This window comes from Argiope bruennichi, chromosome 10 (genome assembly GCF_947563725.1).
Source record: "Argiope bruennichi chromosome 10, qqArgBrue1.1, whole genome shotgun sequence".
Classification (NCBI taxonomy): Eukaryota; Metazoa; Arthropoda; class Arachnida; order Araneae; family Araneidae; genus Argiope; species Argiope bruennichi.
The window spans coordinates 107,389,918-107,399,917 of NC_079160.1; the positions used below are offsets into that span (position 1 = coordinate 107,389,918).

General features: G+C 38.4%; 34 non-coding genes across 34 annotated transcripts in view; all 34 read left to right on the forward strand.

The window, feature by feature from the left end:
* Trnal-uaa (transfer RNA leucine (anticodon UAA)) overlaps nucleotides 1-56 on the forward strand; it is a 116-nt gene extending 60 nt beyond the window's left edge. The window contains exon 2 of the tRNA in view: nucleotides 11-56. This is a non-coding gene — a tRNA (tRNA-Leu). The remainder of the gene's footprint in view (nucleotides 1-10) is intronic.
* Nucleotides 57-186: 130 nt separating this feature from the next.
* Trnal-caa (transfer RNA leucine (anticodon CAA)) lies at nucleotides 187-302 on the forward strand. The gene is made up of 2 exons: nucleotides 187-224; nucleotides 257-302. It is a non-coding gene; the product is annotated as a tRNA-Leu (tRNA).
* Nucleotides 303-432: 130 nt separating this feature from the next.
* Trnal-caa (transfer RNA leucine (anticodon CAA)) lies at nucleotides 433-548 on the forward strand. The gene is made up of 2 exons: nucleotides 433-470; nucleotides 503-548. It is a non-coding gene; the product is annotated as a tRNA-Leu (tRNA).
* Nucleotides 549-682: 134 nt separating this feature from the next.
* On the forward strand, nucleotides 683-798 carry Trnal-caa (transfer RNA leucine (anticodon CAA)). The gene is made up of 2 exons: nucleotides 683-720; nucleotides 753-798. It is a non-coding gene; the product is annotated as a tRNA-Leu (tRNA).
* A 124-nt stretch (nucleotides 799-922) lies between these two features.
* Trnal-caa (transfer RNA leucine (anticodon CAA)) lies at nucleotides 923-1,038 on the forward strand. Its single transcript has 2 exons — nucleotides 923-960; nucleotides 993-1,038. It is a non-coding gene; the product is annotated as a tRNA-Leu (tRNA).
* Nucleotides 1,039-1,172: 134 nt separating this feature from the next.
* Nucleotides 1,173-1,288, forward strand: Trnal-caa (transfer RNA leucine (anticodon CAA)). The gene is made up of 2 exons: nucleotides 1,173-1,210; nucleotides 1,243-1,288. It is a non-coding gene; the product is annotated as a tRNA-Leu (tRNA).
* A 130-nt stretch (nucleotides 1,289-1,418) lies between these two features.
* Nucleotides 1,419-1,534, forward strand: Trnal-caa (transfer RNA leucine (anticodon CAA)). The gene is made up of 2 exons: nucleotides 1,419-1,456; nucleotides 1,489-1,534. It is a non-coding gene; the product is annotated as a tRNA-Leu (tRNA).
* Nucleotides 1,535-1,664: 130 nt separating this feature from the next.
* Nucleotides 1,665-1,780, forward strand: Trnal-caa (transfer RNA leucine (anticodon CAA)). The gene is made up of 2 exons: nucleotides 1,665-1,702; nucleotides 1,735-1,780. It is a non-coding gene; the product is annotated as a tRNA-Leu (tRNA).
* A 130-nt stretch (nucleotides 1,781-1,910) lies between these two features.
* On the forward strand, nucleotides 1,911-2,026 carry Trnal-uaa (transfer RNA leucine (anticodon UAA)). The gene is made up of 2 exons: nucleotides 1,911-1,948; nucleotides 1,981-2,026. It is a non-coding gene; the product is annotated as a tRNA-Leu (tRNA).
* A 380-nt stretch (nucleotides 2,027-2,406) lies between these two features.
* Trnal-caa (transfer RNA leucine (anticodon CAA)) lies at nucleotides 2,407-2,522 on the forward strand. The gene is made up of 2 exons: nucleotides 2,407-2,444; nucleotides 2,490-2,522. It is a non-coding gene; the product is annotated as a tRNA-Leu (tRNA).
* Nucleotides 2,523-2,652: 130 nt separating this feature from the next.
* Trnal-caa (transfer RNA leucine (anticodon CAA)) lies at nucleotides 2,653-2,768 on the forward strand. The gene is made up of 2 exons: nucleotides 2,653-2,690; nucleotides 2,723-2,768. It is a non-coding gene; the product is annotated as a tRNA-Leu (tRNA).
* A 134-nt stretch (nucleotides 2,769-2,902) lies between these two features.
* Trnal-caa (transfer RNA leucine (anticodon CAA)) lies at nucleotides 2,903-3,018 on the forward strand. Its single transcript has 2 exons — nucleotides 2,903-2,940; nucleotides 2,973-3,018. It is a non-coding gene; the product is annotated as a tRNA-Leu (tRNA).
* Nucleotides 3,019-3,142: 124 nt separating this feature from the next.
* Trnal-caa (transfer RNA leucine (anticodon CAA)) lies at nucleotides 3,143-3,258 on the forward strand. Its single transcript has 2 exons — nucleotides 3,143-3,180; nucleotides 3,213-3,258. It is a non-coding gene; the product is annotated as a tRNA-Leu (tRNA).
* Nucleotides 3,259-3,642: 384 nt separating this feature from the next.
* Trnal-caa (transfer RNA leucine (anticodon CAA)) lies at nucleotides 3,643-3,758 on the forward strand. The gene is made up of 2 exons: nucleotides 3,643-3,680; nucleotides 3,713-3,758. It is a non-coding gene; the product is annotated as a tRNA-Leu (tRNA).
* Nucleotides 3,759-3,892: 134 nt separating this feature from the next.
* Trnal-caa (transfer RNA leucine (anticodon CAA)) lies at nucleotides 3,893-4,008 on the forward strand. The gene is made up of 2 exons: nucleotides 3,893-3,930; nucleotides 3,963-4,008. It is a non-coding gene; the product is annotated as a tRNA-Leu (tRNA).
* Nucleotides 4,009-4,642: 634 nt separating this feature from the next.
* On the forward strand, nucleotides 4,643-4,758 carry Trnal-caa (transfer RNA leucine (anticodon CAA)). Its single transcript has 2 exons — nucleotides 4,643-4,680; nucleotides 4,713-4,758. It is a non-coding gene; the product is annotated as a tRNA-Leu (tRNA).
* A 134-nt stretch (nucleotides 4,759-4,892) lies between these two features.
* Nucleotides 4,893-5,008, forward strand: Trnal-caa (transfer RNA leucine (anticodon CAA)). The gene is made up of 2 exons: nucleotides 4,893-4,930; nucleotides 4,963-5,008. It is a non-coding gene; the product is annotated as a tRNA-Leu (tRNA).
* Nucleotides 5,009-5,142: 134 nt separating this feature from the next.
* Nucleotides 5,143-5,258, forward strand: Trnal-caa (transfer RNA leucine (anticodon CAA)). The gene is made up of 2 exons: nucleotides 5,143-5,180; nucleotides 5,213-5,258. It is a non-coding gene; the product is annotated as a tRNA-Leu (tRNA).
* Nucleotides 5,259-5,641: 383 nt separating this feature from the next.
* Nucleotides 5,642-5,757, forward strand: Trnal-caa (transfer RNA leucine (anticodon CAA)). The gene is made up of 2 exons: nucleotides 5,642-5,679; nucleotides 5,712-5,757. It is a non-coding gene; the product is annotated as a tRNA-Leu (tRNA).
* Nucleotides 5,758-5,891: 134 nt separating this feature from the next.
* On the forward strand, nucleotides 5,892-6,007 carry Trnal-caa (transfer RNA leucine (anticodon CAA)). Its single transcript has 2 exons — nucleotides 5,892-5,929; nucleotides 5,962-6,007. It is a non-coding gene; the product is annotated as a tRNA-Leu (tRNA).
* Nucleotides 6,008-6,141: 134 nt separating this feature from the next.
* Nucleotides 6,142-6,257, forward strand: Trnal-caa (transfer RNA leucine (anticodon CAA)). The gene is made up of 2 exons: nucleotides 6,142-6,179; nucleotides 6,212-6,257. It is a non-coding gene; the product is annotated as a tRNA-Leu (tRNA).
* Nucleotides 6,258-6,391: 134 nt separating this feature from the next.
* Nucleotides 6,392-6,507, forward strand: Trnal-caa (transfer RNA leucine (anticodon CAA)). The gene is made up of 2 exons: nucleotides 6,392-6,429; nucleotides 6,462-6,507. It is a non-coding gene; the product is annotated as a tRNA-Leu (tRNA).
* Nucleotides 6,508-6,641: 134 nt separating this feature from the next.
* Nucleotides 6,642-6,757, forward strand: Trnal-caa (transfer RNA leucine (anticodon CAA)). Its single transcript has 2 exons — nucleotides 6,642-6,679; nucleotides 6,712-6,757. It is a non-coding gene; the product is annotated as a tRNA-Leu (tRNA).
* A 134-nt stretch (nucleotides 6,758-6,891) lies between these two features.
* Trnal-caa (transfer RNA leucine (anticodon CAA)) lies at nucleotides 6,892-7,007 on the forward strand. The gene is made up of 2 exons: nucleotides 6,892-6,929; nucleotides 6,962-7,007. It is a non-coding gene; the product is annotated as a tRNA-Leu (tRNA).
* Nucleotides 7,008-7,141: 134 nt separating this feature from the next.
* On the forward strand, nucleotides 7,142-7,257 carry Trnal-caa (transfer RNA leucine (anticodon CAA)). Its single transcript has 2 exons — nucleotides 7,142-7,179; nucleotides 7,212-7,257. It is a non-coding gene; the product is annotated as a tRNA-Leu (tRNA).
* A 134-nt stretch (nucleotides 7,258-7,391) lies between these two features.
* Nucleotides 7,392-7,507, forward strand: Trnal-caa (transfer RNA leucine (anticodon CAA)). The gene is made up of 2 exons: nucleotides 7,392-7,429; nucleotides 7,462-7,507. It is a non-coding gene; the product is annotated as a tRNA-Leu (tRNA).
* Nucleotides 7,508-7,891: 384 nt separating this feature from the next.
* On the forward strand, nucleotides 7,892-8,007 carry Trnal-caa (transfer RNA leucine (anticodon CAA)). The gene is made up of 2 exons: nucleotides 7,892-7,929; nucleotides 7,962-8,007. It is a non-coding gene; the product is annotated as a tRNA-Leu (tRNA).
* Nucleotides 8,008-8,141: 134 nt separating this feature from the next.
* Trnal-caa (transfer RNA leucine (anticodon CAA)) lies at nucleotides 8,142-8,257 on the forward strand. The gene is made up of 2 exons: nucleotides 8,142-8,179; nucleotides 8,212-8,257. It is a non-coding gene; the product is annotated as a tRNA-Leu (tRNA).
* A 134-nt stretch (nucleotides 8,258-8,391) lies between these two features.
* Nucleotides 8,392-8,507, forward strand: Trnal-caa (transfer RNA leucine (anticodon CAA)). The gene is made up of 2 exons: nucleotides 8,392-8,429; nucleotides 8,462-8,507. It is a non-coding gene; the product is annotated as a tRNA-Leu (tRNA).
* A 134-nt stretch (nucleotides 8,508-8,641) lies between these two features.
* On the forward strand, nucleotides 8,642-8,757 carry Trnal-caa (transfer RNA leucine (anticodon CAA)). Its single transcript has 2 exons — nucleotides 8,642-8,679; nucleotides 8,712-8,757. It is a non-coding gene; the product is annotated as a tRNA-Leu (tRNA).
* Nucleotides 8,758-9,141: 384 nt separating this feature from the next.
* Nucleotides 9,142-9,257, forward strand: Trnal-caa (transfer RNA leucine (anticodon CAA)). Its single transcript has 2 exons — nucleotides 9,142-9,179; nucleotides 9,212-9,257. It is a non-coding gene; the product is annotated as a tRNA-Leu (tRNA).
* Nucleotides 9,258-9,391: 134 nt separating this feature from the next.
* Nucleotides 9,392-9,507, forward strand: Trnal-caa (transfer RNA leucine (anticodon CAA)). The gene is made up of 2 exons: nucleotides 9,392-9,429; nucleotides 9,462-9,507. It is a non-coding gene; the product is annotated as a tRNA-Leu (tRNA).
* Nucleotides 9,508-9,641: 134 nt separating this feature from the next.
* Trnal-caa (transfer RNA leucine (anticodon CAA)) lies at nucleotides 9,642-9,757 on the forward strand. Its single transcript has 2 exons — nucleotides 9,642-9,679; nucleotides 9,712-9,757. It is a non-coding gene; the product is annotated as a tRNA-Leu (tRNA).
* Nucleotides 9,758-9,891: 134 nt separating this feature from the next.
* Trnal-caa (transfer RNA leucine (anticodon CAA)) overlaps nucleotides 9,892-10,000 on the forward strand; it is a 116-nt gene continuing 7 nt past the window's right edge. Inside the window, exons 1-2 of the tRNA in view lie at nucleotides 9,892-9,929; nucleotides 9,962-10,000. The exon at nucleotides 9,962-10,000 is cut by the window's right edge and continues 7 nt beyond it. This is a non-coding gene — a tRNA (tRNA-Leu). The remainder of the gene's footprint in view (nucleotides 9,930-9,961) is intronic.

The window sequence follows — 10,000 nt, forward strand, 5'->3', positions numbered from 1 at the left end:
GTATTGAGTGTTCTGGTCCACGAATGTGGGCGTGGGTTCGAATCCCACTTCTGTCAGCGTGTCTTTTTAAAATTTCATTTCTAGTTGCATTCAATAAACTTAATAAATCTTTTAATATAAGAATCAAATTTAAAATTCCGCCTTGTAAGATTTCATTGAAGGTGAATAATTATAGTTCGCAGATGTGTCAGGATGGCCGAGCGGTCTAAGGCGCCAGACTCAAGATGTGTCTTGCTCTGTTGCAGAGTGTTGAGTGTTCTGGTCCACGAATATGGGCGTGGGTTCGAATCCCACTTCTGACATCGTGTCTTTTTAAAATTTCATTTCTAGTTGCATTCAATAAACTTAATAAATCTTTTAATATAAGAATCAAATTTAAAATTCCGCCTTGTAAGATTTCATTGAAGGTGAATAATTATAGTTCGCAGATGTGTCAGGATGGCCGAGCGGTCTAAAGCGCCAGACTCAAGATGTGTCTTGCTCTGTTGCAGAGTGTTGAGTGTTCTGGTCCACGAATGTGGGCGTGGGTTCGAATCCCACTTCTGACATCGTGTCTTTTTAAAATTTCATTTCTAGTTGCATTCAATAAACTTAATAAATCTTTTAATATTAGAATCAAATTTAAAATTCCGCCTTGTAAGATTTCATTGAAGGTGAATAATTATAGATCTTTCGCAGATGTGTCAGGATGGCCGAGCGGTCTAAGGCGCCAGACTCAAGATGTGTCTTGCTCTGTTGCAGAGTGTTGATTGTTCTGGTCCACGAATGTGGGCGTGGGTTCGAATCCCACTTCTGACATCGTGTCTTCTAAAATTTCATTTCTAGTTGCATTTAATAAATCTTTTAATATAAGAATCAAATTTAAAATTACGCCTTGTAAGATTTCATTGAAAGTGAATAATTATAGATCTTTCGCAGATGTGTCAGGATGGCCGAGGGGTCTAAGGCGCCAGACTCAAGATGTGTCTTGCTCTGTTGCAGAGTGTTGAGTGTTCTGGTCCACGAATGTGGGCGTGGGTTCGAATCCCACTTCTGACATCGTCTCATTTTAAAATTTCATTTTTAGTTGCATTCAATAAACTTAATAAATCTTTTAATATAAGAATCAAATTTAAAATTCCGCCTTGTAAGATTTCATTGAAGGTGAATAATTATAGATCTTTCGCAGATGTGTCAGGATGGCCGAGCGGTCTAAGGCGCCAGACTCAAGATGTGTCTTGCTCTGTTGCAGAGTGTTGAGTGTTCTGGTCCACGAATGTGTGCGTGGGTTCGAATCCCACTTCTGACAGCGTGTCTTTTTAAAATTTCATTTCTAGTTGCATTCAATAAACTTAATAAATCTTTTAATATAAGAATCTAATTTAAAATTCCGCCTTGTAAGATTTCATTGAAGGTGAATAATTATAGTTCGCAGATGTGTCAGGATGGCCGAGTGGTCTAAGGCGCCAGACTCAAGATGTGTCTTGCTCTGTTGCAGAGTGTTGAGTGTTCTGGTCCACGAATGTGTGCGTGGGTTCGAATCCCACTTCTGACAGCGTGTCTTTTTAAAATTTCATTTCTAATTGCATTCAATAAACTTAATAAATCTTTTAATATAAGAATCTAATTTAAAATTCCGCCTTGTAAGATTTCATTGAAGGTGAATAATTATAGTTCGCAGATGTGTCAGGATGGCCGAGCGGTCTAAGGCGCCAGACTCAAGATGTGTCTTGCTCTGTTGCAGAGTGTTGAGTGTTCTGGTCCACGAATATGGGCGTGGGTTCGAATCCCACTTCTGACATCGTGTCTTTTTAAAATTTCATTTCTAGTTGCATTCAATAAACTTAATAAATCTTTTAATATAAGAATCAAATTTAAAATTCCGCCTTGTAAGATTTCATTGAAGGTGAATAATTATAGTTCGCAGATGTGTCAGGATGGCCGAGCGGTCTAAGGCGCCAGACTTAAGATGTGTCTTGCTCTGTTGCAGAGTGTTGAGTGTTCTGGTCCACGAATATGGGCGTGGGTTCGAATCCCACTTCTGACATCGTGTCTTTTTAAAATTTCATTTCTAGTTGCATTCAATAAACTTAATAAATCTTTTAATATAAGAATCAAATTTTAAATTACGCCTTGTAAGATTTCATTGAAGGTGAATAATTATAGATCTTTCGCAGATTTGTCAGGATGGCCGAGCGGTCTAAGACGCCAGACTTACGATGTGTCTTGCTCTGTTGCAGAGTGTTGAGTGTTCTGGTCCACGAATGTGGGCGTGGGTTCGAATCCCACTTCTGTCAGCGTGTCTTTTTAAAATTTCATTTCTAGTTGCATTCAATAAACTTAATAAATCTTTTAATATAAGAATCAAATTTAAAATTCCGCCTTGTAAGATTTCATTGAAGGTGAATAATTATAGTTCGCAGATGTGTCAGGATAGCCGAGCGGTCTAAGGCGCCAGACTCAAGATGTGTCTTGCTCTGTTGCAGAGTGTTGAGTGTTCTGCTCCACGAATATGGGCGTGGGTTCGAATCCCACTTCTGACATCGTGTCTTTTTAAAATTTCATTTCTAGTGGCATTCAATAAACTTAATAAATCTTTTAATATAAGAATCAAATTTAAAATTCCGCCTTGTAAGATTTCATTGAAGGTGAATAATTATAGTTCGCAGATGTGTCAGGATGGCCGAGCGGTCTAAAGCGCCAGACTCAAGATGTGTCTTGCTCTGTTGCAGAGTGTTGAGTGTTCTGGTCCACGAATATGGGCGTGGGTTCGAATCCCACTTCTGACATCGTATCTTTTTAAAATTTCATTTCTAGTTGCATTCAATAAACTTAATAAATCTTTTAATATAAGAATCAAATTTAAAATTACGCCTTGTAAGATTTCATTGAAGGTGAATAATTATTGATATTTCGCAGATGTGTCAGGATGGCCGAGCGGTCTAAGGCGCCAGACTCAAGATGTGTCTTGCTCTGTTGCAGAGTGTTGATTGTTCTGGTCCACGAATGTGGGCGTGGGTTCGAATCCCACTTCTGACATCGTGTCTTCTAAAATTTCATTTCTAGTTGCATTTAATAAATCTTTTAATATAAGAATCAAATTTAAAATTACGCCTTGTAAGATTTCATTGAAAGTGAATAATTATAAATCTTTCGCAGATGTGTCAGGATGGCCGAGGGGTCTAAGGCGCCAGACTCAAGATGTGTCTTGCTCTGTTGCAGAGTGTTGAGTGTTCTGGTCCACGAATGTGGGCGTGGGTTCGAATCCCACTTCCGACATCGTCTCATTTTAAAATTTCATTTCTAGTTGCATTCAATAAACTTAATAAATCTTTTAATATAAGAATCAAATTTAAATTTCCGCCTTGTAAGATTTCATTGAAGGTGAATAATTATAGATCTTTCGCAGATGTGTCAAGATGACCGAGCGGTCTAAGGCGCCAGACTCAAGATGTGTCTTGCTCTGTTGCAGAGTGTTGAATGTTCTGGTCCACGAATGTGGGCGTGGGTTTGAATCCCACTTCAGACAGCGTGTCTTTTTAAAATTTCATTTCTAGTTGCATTCAATAAACTTAATAAATCTTTTAATATAAGAATCAAATTTAAAATTCCGCCTTGTAAGATTTCATTGAAGGTGAATAATTATAGATCTTTTGCAGACGTGTCAGGATGGCCGAGCGGTCTAAGGCGCCAGACTCAAGATGTGTTTTGCTCTGTTGCAGAGTATTGAGTGTTCTGGTCAACGCATGTGGGCGTGGGTTCGAATCCCACTTCTGACATCGTGTCTTTTTAAAATTTTATTTCTAGTTGCATTCAATAAACTTAATAAATCTTTTAATATAAGAATCAAATTTAAAATTCCGCCTCTTAAGATTTCATTGAAGGTGAATAATTATAGATCTTTCTCAGATGTGTCAGGATGGCCGAGCGGTCTAAGGCGCCAGACTCAAGATGTGTCTTGCTCTGTAGCAGAGTGTTGAGTGTTCTGGTCCACGCATGTGGGCGTGGGTTCGAATCCCACTTCTGACATCATGTCTTTATAAAATTTCATTTCTAGTTGCATTCAATAAACTTAATAAATCTTTTAATATAAGAATCAAATTTAAAATTACACCTTGTAAGATTTCATTGAAGGTGAATAATTATAGATCTTTCGCAGCTGTGTCAGGATGGCCGAGGGGTCTAAGGCGTCAGAATCAAGATGTGTCTTGCTCTGTTGCAGAGTGTTGAGTGTTCTGGTCCACGAATGTGGGCGTGGGTTCGAATCCCACTTCCGACATCGTCTCATTTTAAAATTTCATTTCTAGTTGCATTCAATAAACTTAATAAATCTTTTAATATAAGAATCAAATTTAAAATTCCGCCTTGTAAGATTTCATTGAAGGTGAATAATTATAGATCTTTCGCAGATGTGTCAGGATGGCCGAGCGGTCTAAGGCGCCAGACTCAAGATGTGTCTTGCTCTGTTGCAGAGTGTTGAATGTTCTGGTCCACGAATGTGGGCGTTGGTTTGAATCCCACTTCAGACAGCGTGTCTTTTTAAAATTTCATTTCTAGTTGCATTCAATAAACTTAATGAATCTTTTAATATAAGAATCAAATTTAAAATTCCGCCTTGTAAGATTTCATTGAAGGTGAATAATTATAGATCTTTCGCAGACGTGTCAGGATGGCCGAGCGGTCTAAGGCGCCAGACTCAAGATGTGTTTTGCTCTGTTGCAGAGTATTGAGTGTTCTGGTCAACGCATGTGGGCGTGGGTTCGAATCCCACTTCTGACATCGTGTCTTTTTAAAATTTTATTTCTAGTTGCATTCAATAAACTTAATAAATCTTTTAATATAAGAATCAAATTTAAAATTCCGCCTCTTAAGATTTCATTGAAGGTGAATAATTATAGATCTTTCTCAGATGTGTCAGGATGGCCGAGCGGTCTGAGGCGCCAGACTCAAGATGTGTCTTGCTCTGTTGCAGAGTGTTGAGTGTTCTGGTCCACGCATGTGGGCGTGGGTTCGAATCCCACTTCTGACATCATGTCCTTTTAAAATTTCATTTCTAGTTGCATTCAATAAACTTAATAAATCTTTTAATATAAGAATCAAATTTAAAATTACACCTTGTAAGATTTCATTGAAGGTGAATAATTATAGATCTTTCGCAGCTGTGTCAGGATGGCCGAGGGGTCTAAGGCGCCAGAATCAAGATGTGTCTTGCTCTGTTGCAGAGTGTTGAGTGTTCTGGTCCACGAATGTGGGCGTGGGTTCGAATCCCACTTCTGACAGCGTGTCTTTTTAAAATTTCATTTCTAGTTGCATTCAATAAACTTAATAAATCTTTTAATATAAGAATCAAATTTAAAATTCCGCCTTGTAAGATTTCTTTGAAGGTGAATAATTATAGATCTTTCGCAGATGTGTCAGGATGGCCGAGCGGTCTATTTCGCCAGACTCAAGATGTGTCTTGCTCTGTTGCAGAGTGTTCAGTGTTCTGGTCCACGAATGTGGGCGTGGGTTCGAATCCCACTTCTGACATCGTGTCTTCTAAAATTTCATTTCTAGTTGCATTCAATAAACTTAATAAATCTTTTAATATAAGAATCAAATTTAAAATTACGCCTTGTAAGATTTCATTGAAAGTGAATAATTATAGATCTTTCGCAGATGTGTCAGGATGGCCGAGGGGTCTAAGGCGCCAGACTCAAAATGTGGCTTGCTCTGTTGCAGAGTGTTGAGTGTTCTGGTCCACGAATGTGGGCGTGGGTTCGAATCCCACTTCTGACATCGTCTCATTTTAAAATTTCATTTCTAGTTGCATTCAATAAACTTAATAAATCTTTTAATATAAGAATCAAATTTAAAATTCCGCCTTGTAAGATTTCATTGAAGGTGAATAATTATAGATCTTTCGCAGATGTGTCAGGATGGCCGAGCGGTCTAAGGCGCCAGACTCAAGATGTGTCTTGCTCTGTTGCAGAGTGTTGAGTGTTCTGGTCAACGAATGTGGGCGTGGGTTCGAATCCCACTTCAGACATCGTGTCTTTTTAAAATTTTATTTCTAGTTGCATTCAATAAACTTAATAAATCTTTTAATATAAGAATCAAATTTAAAATTCCGCCTCTTAAGATTTCATTGAAGGTGAATAATTATAGATCTTTCGCAGATGTGTCAGGATGGCCGAGCGGTCTAAGGCGCCAGACTCAAGATGTGTCTTGCTCTGTTGCAGAGTGTTGAGTGTTCTGGTCCACGAATGTGGGCGTGGGTTCGAATCCCACTTCTGACATCATGTCTTTTTAAAATTTCATTTCTAGTTGCATTCAATAAACTTAATAAATCTTTTAATATAAGAATCAAATTTAAAATTCCGCCTCTTAAGATTTCATTGAAGGTGAATAATTATAGATCTTTCTCAGATGTGTCAGGATGGCCGAGCGGTCTAAGGCGCCAGACTCAAGATGTGTCTTGCTCTGTTGCAGAGTGTTGAGTGTTCTGGTCCACGAATGTGGGCGTGGGTTCGAATCCCACTTATGACATCAAGTCTTTTTAAAATTTCATTTCTAGTTGCATTCAATAAACTTAATAAATCTTTTAATATAAGAATCAAATTTAAAATTACGCCTTGTAAGATTTCATTGAAAGTGAATAATTATAGATCTTTCGCAGATGTGTCAGGATGGCCGAGGGAACTAAGGCGCCAGACTCAAGATGTGGCTTGCTCTGTTGCAGAGTGTTGAGTGTTCTGGTCCACGAATGTGGGCGTGGGTTCGAATCCCACTTCTGACATCGTCTCATTTTAAAATTTCATTTCTGGTTGCATTCAATAAACTTAATAAATCTTTTAATATAAGAATCAAATTTAAAATTCCGCCTTGTAAGATTTCATTGAAGGTGAATAATTATAGATCTTTCGCAGATGTGTCAGGATGGCCGAGCGGTCTAAGGCGCCAGACTCAAGATGTGTCTTGCTCTGTTGCAGAGTGTTGAGTGTTCTGGTCAACGAATGTGGGCGTGGGTTCGAATCCCACTTCAGACATCGTGTCTTTTTAAAATTTTATTTCTAGTTGCATTCAATAAACTTAATAAATCTTTTAATATAAGAATCAAATTTAAAATTCCGCCTCTTAAGATTTCATTGAAGGTGAATAATTATAGATCTTTCTCAGATGTGTCAGGATGGCCGAGCGGTCTAAGGCGCCAGACTCAAGATGTGTCTTGCTCTGTTGCAGAGTGTTGAGTGTTCTGGTCCACGAATGTGGTCGTGGGTTCGAATCCCACTTCTGACATCATGTCTTTTTAAAATTTCATTTCTAGTTGCATTCAATAAACTTAATAAATCTTTTAATATAAGAATCAAATTTAAAATTCCGCCTCTTAAGATTTCATTGAAGGTGAATAATTATAGATCTTTCTCAGATGTGTCAGGATGGCCGAGCAGTCTAAGGCGCCAGACTCAAGATGTGTCTTGCTCTGTTGCAGAGTGTTGAGTGTTCTGGTCCACGAATGTGGGCGTGGGTTCGAATCCCACTTCTGACATCAAGTCTTTTTAAAATTTCATTTCTAGTTGCATTCAATAAACTTAATAAATCTTTTAATATAAGAATCAAATTTAAAATTACACCTTGTAAGATTTCATTGAAGGTGAATAATTATAGATCTTTCGCAGCTGTGTCATGATCTCCGAGGGGTCTAAGGCGCCAGACTCAAGATGTGTCTTGCTCTGTTGCAGAGTGTTGAGTGTTCTGGTCCACGAATGTGGGCGCGGGTTCGAATCCCACTTCTGCCATCGTGTCTTTTTAAAATTTCATTTCTAGTTGCATTCAATAAACTTAATAAATCTTTTAATATAAGAATCAAATTTAAAATTACGCCTTGTAAGATTTCATTGAAGGTGAATAATTATAGATCTTTCGCAGATGTGTCAGGATGGCCGAGGGGTCTAAGGCGCCAGACTCAAGATGTGTTTTGCTCTGTTGCAGAGTGTTGAGTGTTCTGGTCCACGAATGTGGGCGTGGGTTCGAATCCCACTTCTGACATCGTGTCTTTTTAAAATTTCATTTCTAGTTGCATTCAATAAACTTAATAAATCTTTCAATATAAGAATCAAATTTAAAATTCCGCCTTGTAAGATTTCATTGAAGGTGAATAATTATAGATCTTTCGGAGATGTGTCAGGATGGCCGAGCGGTCTAAGGCGCCAGACTCAAGATGTGTCTTGCTCTGTTGCAGAGTGTTGAGTGTTCTGGTCCACGAATGTGGGCGTGGGTTCAAATCCCACTTCTGACATCGTGGCATTTTAAAATTGCATTTCTAGTTGCATTCAATAAACTTAATAAATCTTTTAATATAAGAATCAAATTTAAAATTCCGCCTTGTAAGATTTCATTGAAGGTGAATAATTATAGATCTTTCGCAGCTGTGTCAGGATGGCCGAGGGGTCTAAGGCGCCAGACTCAAGATGTGTCTTGCTCTGTTGCAGAGTGTCGAGTGTTCTGGTCCACGAATGTGGGCGTGGGTTCGAATCCCACTTCTGACATCGTGTCTTTTTAAAATTTCATTTCTAGTTGCATTCAATAAACTTAATAAATCTTTTAATATAAGAATCAAATTTAAAATTCCGCCTTGTAAGATTTCATTGAAGGTGAATAATTATAGATCTTTCGGAGATGTGTCAGGATGGCCGAGGGGTCTAAGGCGCTAGACTCAAGATGTGTCTTGCTCTGTTGCAGAGTGTTGAGTGGTCTGGTCCACGAATGTGGGCGTGGGTTCGAATCCCACTTCTGACATCGTGTCATTTTAAAATTTCATTTCTAGTTGCATTCAATAAACTTAATAAATCTTTTAATATAAGAATCAAATTTAAAATTCCGCCTTGTAAGATTTCCTTGAGGGTGAATAATTATAGATCTTTCGCAGATGTGTCAGGATGGCCGAGCGGTCTAAGGCGCCAGACTCAAGATGTGTCTCGCTCTGTTGCAGAGTGTTGAGTGTTCTGTTCCACGAATGTGTGCGTGGGTTCGAATCCCACTGTTGACATCGTGTCTTTTTAAAATTTCATTTCTAGTTGCATTCAATAAACTTAATAAATCTTTTAATATAAGAATCAAATTTAAAATTCCGCCTTGTAAGATTTCGTTGAAATTGAATAATTATAGATCATTCGCAGATGTGTCAGGATGGCCGAGCGGTCTAAGGCGCCAGACTCAAGATGTGTCTTGCTCTGTTGCAGAGTGTTGAGTGTTCTGATCCACGAATGTGGGCGTGGGTTCGAATCCCACTTCTGACATCGTGTCTTTTTAAAATTTCATTTCTAGTTGCATTCAATAAACTTAATAAATCTTTTAATATAAGAATCAAATTTAAAATTCCGCCTTGTAAGATTTCATTGAAGGTGAATAATTATAGATATTTCTCAGATGTGTCAGGATGGCCGAGCGGTCTAAGGCGCCAGACTCAAGATGTGTCTTGCTCTGTTGCAGAGTGTTGAGTGTTCTGGTCCGCGAATGTGGGCGTGGGTTCGAATCCCACTTTTGACATCGTGTCTTTTTAAAATTTCATTTCTATTTGCATACAATAAACTTAATAAATCTTTTAATATAAGAATCAAATTTAAAATTCCGCCTTGTAAGATTTCATTGAAGGTGAATAATTATAGATCTTTCGCAGATGTGTCAGGATGGCCGAGCGGTCTAAGGCGCCAGACTCAAGATGTGTCTCGCTCTGTTGCAGAGTGTTGAGTGTTCTGGTCAAGGAATGTGGGCGTGGGTTCGAATCCCACTTTTGACATCGTGTCTTTTTAAAATTTCATTTCTATTTGCATTCAATAAACTTAATAAATCTTTTAATATAAGAATCAAATTTAAAATTCCGCCTTGTAAGATTTCATTGAAGGTGAATAATTATAGATCTTTCGCAGATGTGTCAGGATGGCCGAGCGGTCTAAGGCGCCAGACTCAAGGTGTGTCTTGCTCTGTTGCAGAGTGTTGAGTGTTCTGGTCCACGAATGTGTGCGTGGGTTCGAATCCCACT